Below are 7,411 nucleotides of genomic sequence, written 5' to 3' on the forward strand. Positions count from 1 at the left end.
CTTATACTCGGGTCGGCTTATACTCGAGTATATACAGTAGATGCACCTGCCTCTTCATAAATTAGGCCCATGGTCTTCGCACGACTCTAACAGGGGACTTGAGTCTACTGTGGAAAGTTTTATGGCCCAATCTTTTCCCTGCCCTTACCATACCCCTGTTTTGGAAAGTGTAGAGGGGGATAAACCTCCATTTACCCAAAACATTTTGTGATATTGGGGGAGAAAAAGATGCAAACAAGTGGTTCGGGAATATTTCTATGCTAAAAAGGCTATAAACATGTCTTTCACTTTATCTCTTGGAACATAATATTTTTTTGGACAACTAGGTTTGTCATTGAGTGGGGTAGAGGTAGAATATGTAGACTGCAAAGTTTATATTTAGGCATCTATAGTATATAGATAATCTATATCATCTTTTATATTTATCTTTTATCATCAATCTACCAATTATCTATCTCCTAGAAAATTCTCCTTCAGTCCCATATTACAGATACTTAACTACTACTGTGTGTAACTACAGTGTTATTATTGTGTAACTACAGTGTTATTATTGTTATTAATGGAGCCTCTTACTGACTGTGACTGTTCATATAATAGTTTTATTTTGGGACCCCACTTTTAGTTTTGCCCAGGGCCCCACTTTGTCTAAAACTGTCCCTGAGTATACTGTACCTCAAAATGTTAGTCTAGATTTGTTTTTTTAGTTGATCCTGTTTTTAATCTTAAATCCCACAGTTTTGTATGGGAAGGAGTATTCTGTATTTTCTTCTTGTATCTTGCAAGATGTGCTTTGCTGAAGCTTTTGACAATTATTTTTGAAGATTTGATTCAGGTCCACAACAAAATGGTCCTAACAAATGGTTTGTTGCTCCAGTTGACCTGGAAATATGTAAATTATGCCTCTTTTTATTTAAAAAAAAACTAATATATCATTTCACTAATTTTTTAGGAAATTTTTATTTGGATTTGATGCCTGTAAAATGGAGAATCTACGTATCAATTTTCTGTAGAGGAAAGCCTTATTTGGCAAACCCTGAAAGGAGCTCTGTGATTCACTTTATTTATAAAAATAAAAATATTTAGGAAGTTGAAATTGTATCATTGAATAATGTAACAACATATTATATGCTTATTTGGTATAACATATCTCTGAAAACTATAATGAGTCTATAAAATGACTGATACATCCAGGTACTGGAGAGGGGGCCATCAGCAGTTTTGCCGTGTCAGCAGGCAACCATCGATCACGTGATCAATTAGAGGAAATGAGGAATGGACAGCACTCACTGAGCACTGTATATGGTGAAATAGAGAAGTGGCTATAGCTGCTTCTATCTTCTCTCCAGGGTCCTCAGATGACAGCTTTTCACAGATGGGCACCAAACTAATAGGTTGCACAAACCTTAATTCCATGCCATATATTTTTGGCACATGATCCAGAACTGGTTATTTTGAGTACAGACTGGAATTCCTTTAGAATCAAAAATACCAGATTTAAGTATTTAACACTGCTGGAACCTACATTGATAGGTTTGTTTGGAACCTACAATGGAAGGGTTTTTTCGAAACTCACATTGATAGTTTTCTTTTGAAACCCACATTGGTAGGGTTTTTTTTTAGCCCAAATTGGAAGGTTTGTTTGGAACTTACAATGGATAGTTGTCTTTTTTGGAAACTCACTTCCATAGGTTTTGTTTTAGAACCCACATTGGTAGGTTCTTTTGGAACCCACATTGGTAGGTTTCTTTTGGAAACCACATTGGAAGGTTTTAGGAAGCCACATTGGTAGTTATTTTAGGAACCCACATTGGATGGTTTAAGGAACACACGTTGAAAGGTATTTTGGAACCCACATTGGGTGGTTTTTGAGCATGAATATTTCTCTTGGATTCAAGGCAGATCTAGAACTTTCAGTTTTTTTTTAATCTTTGGCCTTGCGTATAAGCAATGTGGAAAATCCAAAATCAGCACAACATCTGAGCAGCTTCACAACACACCCAGCATGTATGACTATTGTTGTCGTCTTCCTATGTAGAACATTGTATATAGGACCTGTGTTGCTTGAAGATTTCCACCGTTCACCACAAGGAAAAAAAGGAAAGATTTTTTTCTTTTATCACGGTAGATGGTTTCCGCTTTACTACTTGCCAATAAATCAATTTTTTTGACCTCCCTCTTTCTCATTGTGAGCAATGACCTTAGGTGAGGCTGCTGTTCTGTGAATTGTCCTTAAGGGATGTTTTGCAATTGCTCCAATGATTTATTGCTGTTTCCTGGTCGCAATATTCGCAGATCTTCCACTCCTCGGAGGATTCACCGCCATTCCAGCTCCTTTTATTTGGAGATCAAGGCTCTCACAGTGGTTCACTGACTTCACAGAGCTTCAAAGGGGGTTGTATTAGACTTTAACATTGCAATAACCTATTTTTCATTTCTTCTGGAATTTCTCTTATAGATATTTTGTAGGGAATTTTTCATTGTCATGGTAAGATTCAATACATAGTGAGGCTTTCAGTCAATTGGGATGTGAGAAAGACCAATACCATAGTATACAAACTGGTTGTAATTATTGCTGGAAAACAGAATACAACCATGTATTAAACATATTTAGGGACTGTTACTTTTGCATTACATGATAGGACGTTTACATAGCAAGTACATGCAGTAACCAATCTGTTTCCTCATGTTCTTTTTGTTTACTATTCTATTTTGGAAATGATGACATGTAGAAAAATGTGAATTGTTATTGGCACATTATTTGGCATATTGGTTATTTCGATGTCATGTAGAATGCAAAAAATATAGAAGCATTAACACATAAATTACATTCATTTTAAATACATATCTGACCCTTTTAAAGATCACTGAGATAAAATACACTCTGGCTTTTTGGTACTTGGGCAGGAGTACTGGCCCACTCATAAAGGGCTAGGTTAATGGATCATGTACATTTACGATCTAAACATATATAACATATCATATCACATATAATGCATCTAGTTTATTTGCATTGAGTTCATTGTTCTCGTCACTGAATTACTTGCATGTAAATCAATATAATTGTTAGATTATTTAAATAAACAACCTATCATTTCCTTATAATAAACTAATCATATTACTGCACTATTTGTACTCAGTCTTATAATCTATCACTATCATACTAAAAACAATGCATACATATAGAACATATGACACATGGTTCACATTTCTGGTACAATAAAGCTGTAAAAAGATATTCACCTTCTGTTATAACTATGGTAATAAAGAATATTATTTATAGTCCCTGTAGGTTTGAAACGTCTATAATTAATGTATCTATGCAGGTACCTATTTGTCCATCATTCATCCATACTTATCTTCTTTTACTCATTGTATTCAAATCTCTCTGTATCTTTCTATATATCTATTTTATATCTGTGTTCTAAATATCTGTTATTCTATCTTCTTATCTATCTAACCATCATGAAATACATCATTTTTTTGTTATTGTGTTTATAACTTGTTCTATACCTGCAGTGTTCCTAGACCACCCTAGAGGGCGCCCTTGGGCTCTGCTGCATAGACAATATTGCTGTGGAAGCAAATTCTGACTGATGCAATCTGCTCTGCAGTAAAGGCGCAGTTTCTTAATAATGAAGACAAAACCCAAAAAATATCATGAATATGGTACTAATATATTTTTTTAATTAAAATGATTACTTTAACTATATGCATTTGTACTAGATGTAAAATAATTATCATCTGCATAAACATTCCTTTTGCAAAGGTACAAATATATCACATTAACCCTACAAGATCTGCAGGAATAAACTGAACAGCAGGCTCTCTATGGAGATAACGCTCCTGCTAATCCTCTCTGTGCTGTCCATGCATATTCAGTATGTTGAAGTCATCCTATATCTGACACTGACAGATTTCTATACACCTATTAATCTAATCCCTGGTTTGGGCTGATCTGGTGATTAAATAGTTACTGGATCCTGCACCAGTTACAACCACCAGGACTGGTGGATGACGTCTAATGCGGATTTTTATTCCAGACCTACACAAAATATAGGGTTATATTGTGCTGAAGAATAATAAAGCATCTATCTAAATCAGACCTTCCTTATAAAACCAATAGGAGATTATGCAGCACTACATGCCATTGCAACAAAGATAGCTACCTCGAAGGGTTAAATTAATTTTTTACATATATATTTTTATTATTATTTTAGTTAAATCAAAAGTGCAGATTGCGCAGATACAGCAGATCTGATGTCATTGGGCTCAGCAGATTATGATAGCCGAGCATTTACATAGAACTGCAGGTATCTACAGTGTTAATCTTAATTTGGACAGTTAGCAGAAAATGCATCTTTAGCAACCATTTCGAATAAACACCAAAAATAACCCTAAAATACTATATAAAATGATGTCTCCTCTGCCTCTGTCCCCATCCTCTATGCTGTGCCGCATTGTATTGCTGTATTATAGTGGATCCTGTACATAGAGTACAGTACTGCGAATGTCATGACATCAAGCATTTATTTCTTCTGAAGTCAAATACATGAAAATTTATAATATATTAAATTAAAAATGCATAAAAAAATCCAAAAACAAGAAATATATTTATAAAAGGAATAAAACAATAAATACTAAAGCAAAGTGGTGATAGAATAAACCAGAGCAGCTTTATTCTTAGTATAGAAAGCCATTGAGCAGCTGCATTGCTGATGGCCAGCTTGGATGCAGTCTGTTATCTGTAGCATGGTGTGACCCCTTAGTCTGGCTATTAATCACATTGATAGAAATGCAGTCTGCCATGCCTTACATATGCAGATGGTAATAGCTGGTGACCAAGTCAGTCCATGGGCTGTGGGGCCTTGGAAAGCATAGGAGACACAATAGCAGATTTCAGCACCCTGGACAGCGCAGTGTGAACGCTGCCTGACTGCGGGTGCTGAATACTCGATGCAGAATCTATCCTTTACACTAGTGACACAATGATATATTCACATTTATAATATTGACTTATTGCATGCATAATATATATAACATATAACATCTATATATATATACCAACACATCATCAAACCGCATGTATACGTCTTGATTTGTTGTATAAATGATGTGCGAGTGTTAAAAGCGTCAGTCATTTCCATAATTGCTCACATTTGTCCTATAATTACACATAAATGCTCTGATTGTGTTGCATTTCCATTTCCAGGGCTGAGACTCAATTACCACTCTAGGTGCCGGTGCAGACCAGGAGGTCTCCCGTGCGGTTTGTAGGCTCAGCTCTTGGCATTCACCGCGTGCCTTAATTGTATGACATTAAATCAAGGTCCGCTGTGAACACGGAGAGTCAGAGACTTGGGTCAAGACAAGATGGCGAAGAGTTCTGCATCACTCCAAGGACACTGGGCCCCTCCTTCACATCATCTTCACTAAGGAGTAGACTGTCACTGTCCAGATCCATTATTTTTCTTGGCAGGAAATCCTATTTTTGAGTTTCTCTAATACTGAATCCTCCTTGGCTCAGGAATTTTGATGTCCATTAAACAATTCTTCTGAGCAGAAGACCTTTCATTAGAAGTCTTGTGTTGGTCCTGAAGGAAATGTCAGGAGATGTCATCTTCCTATGTAATGAGACAAAATTCTACTCAATACCACCTGCCCATCCCAAGAGAATTTGGGAAGCCCATATGGCCTGGCTACTGTTTCCCTATTAGGAATTCTAAGCCTTTTACTGCCATTTAAATGCTTAAACTGATTTGGTGGAGTCCATATTGATTCTCACAGAGAAAAGCCTGCACCAAAAGATTGCTGCACTTTAGCCATTCTCGAGTCAATTTGTGAGAAACCCCTAAGACTGACCAAGGTTGACCTCTGTTTGCAGATGTAGGACTTGGCGTCAGGACCATAGAAGAAAAATGATCTTATTTGTTAGGCTGCAGATCCATTCTTAGCAATAGCAATGGGTGGATCCTCAAGGTTTCATTTCCATCTACTGCAGCAGAGATAGAAGAATGACTGGAGAGACGATTGAGAGGATCCAAGGAGGCAAGTGACAGATCCAGATCAAGCCTTAGGAGATATAAAGTAAAAGAATGGGGTCAATAAGGTGCAACCACAATCTACATTATAATACATTATAATATTATATTTATACTGTATATATTGGTCATTTTGGGATCTAGCTCTGGACATATATATATATATATATATATATATATATATATATATATATATATATATATGCTATACAATTTATCTATTACGTATAGGGGTGACCTGAAATGCTTAGAGTTGAACAGATCGAGATCAAGCCTTGGGAAATATGAAGTAAAACAATGGGGTCAATAAGCACAGCAACAATCTACATTTTATCTACATTACATCTAAATAATTAGATACTGCAATAGATGAAAAGTATATATATAATGCTCAGAGCTAGCTCCCTAAATGACAATACACAAGAAAATCACTCGATATCATAAAAGTATATGAAAATCAAAATACAAACAGTCACAATGATATAGTAATAGAATAAATAATACTGCACAATGGCTTCTGAAAATGATAAAAACAGTAAAGCAGATGGGCCATAACCACAGACTACACACATACATAAGAGAAAACCTAGATCTATCATACAATACACCAAAATGTGAAAAAGAGTCTAAAAATCATTCCAATACCATCAGTAGAGGTGCACTGCTCAGCCCAGGTGCTTGTGCTCTGGCTTGGGTGCATCTGTGGTCATATTTAGGGGAAGGAGGGATGCAGTGGTGCGGTCTTTCCCCCTCGCTTGCTGATCCAGAATTAGGGATTAATGGCTCTACAGCCAAACAAATAAGGCAACTGCCTTCAGCACAAGAGGATTACACGGAGCGCTGACGTCATCAGGCAGGCAGATGTTGGCTCCCAAAGTCCTCATCATCTCCCTGTGTCCTTGAAACCACAGAAAGCCCTGCACAATCTGGACTCCCAACATTCCCCATCATCATCATCTTCATCATCATCATCATCTTTCTGCTTTTATCGATTGTGGATCTTTATTTTCTTCTGGGGGCTTTTATAACACCTCTTTCTTTTTAAGGTCCAATAGGGTTTTGCCTGTTTTAAATACCAAGGTGCTTATCTAGAAAAGCTTAAAAAGCAAGGGAAGGATAAAGCAAAATGCTTCCTAATCACTCAGTAAGAAGCGCTTAACCTTTCTGTAGAGAGGGTTATCCTACACTTAATATGAAATATTCAGCTTCCAGTAGAAGTCAGCTGTGGATAAATGACCCAGAGCTTTGTATGTCTCATTGTGAAGCAGAGAGACCCCACATGTCTGCATTATCCTTCCTATACATAGCAAACAACACAGGCAACCAAGCGAAATGGATGAAACAATAGACACCACAAGCATCTGGCCAAGAAA

General features: G+C 36.6%; 1 long non-coding RNA gene across 1 annotated transcript; it reads right to left on the reverse strand.

The window, feature by feature from the left end:
- Positions 1 to 2,545: 2,545 nt before the first annotated feature.
- LOC140132712 (uncharacterized) lies at positions 2,546 to 7,193 on the reverse strand. Its single transcript, XR_011855696.1, has 2 exons — positions 6,684 to 7,193; positions 2,546 to 6,069 (listed from the first exon to the last, which is right to left on the reverse strand). It is a non-coding gene; the product is annotated as an uncharacterized lncRNA (long non-coding RNA).
- Between the last annotated feature and the right edge of the window lie 218 nt (positions 7,194 to 7,411).

Source organism: Engystomops pustulosus, chromosome 5 (genome assembly GCF_040894005.1).
Source record: "Engystomops pustulosus chromosome 5, aEngPut4.maternal, whole genome shotgun sequence".
In the NCBI taxonomy this organism is placed as follows: Eukaryota; Metazoa; Chordata; class Amphibia; order Anura; family Leptodactylidae; genus Engystomops; species Engystomops pustulosus.